Below are 259 nucleotides of genomic sequence, written 5' to 3'. Positions count from 1 at the left end.
CCCCCCACCCCCCCGCCAGCCACTTGCCGTAGCTGCATTTAAGGCAATTTATAAGTTTATCACAGATGATACCTCGGCAGAAATAGTCTAACAGCAGCATTAAGCAGTGGCCCTGGGAGAGGCATCATAACACTCCTACTCCTGTAGTAATGATCCCTTCCCACGCGCTGTTACTCTGCTTGCAGGAGCAGAGGGAAGGGAAGGAGCTGTCCTCAAAGCGGGCATTTGTGCGTGTGTGAGTGCCTCCACTGGTGCGTGT

The sequence above is a fragment of the Buceros rhinoceros genome, unplaced genomic scaffold, assembly GCF_000710305.1.
Source record: "Buceros rhinoceros silvestris isolate BGI_N320 unplaced genomic scaffold, ASM71030v1 scaffold883, whole genome shotgun sequence".
In the NCBI taxonomy this organism is placed as follows: Eukaryota; Metazoa; Chordata; class Aves; order Bucerotiformes; family Bucerotidae; genus Buceros; species Buceros rhinoceros.
This window is presented reverse-complemented; position numbering follows the sequence as displayed.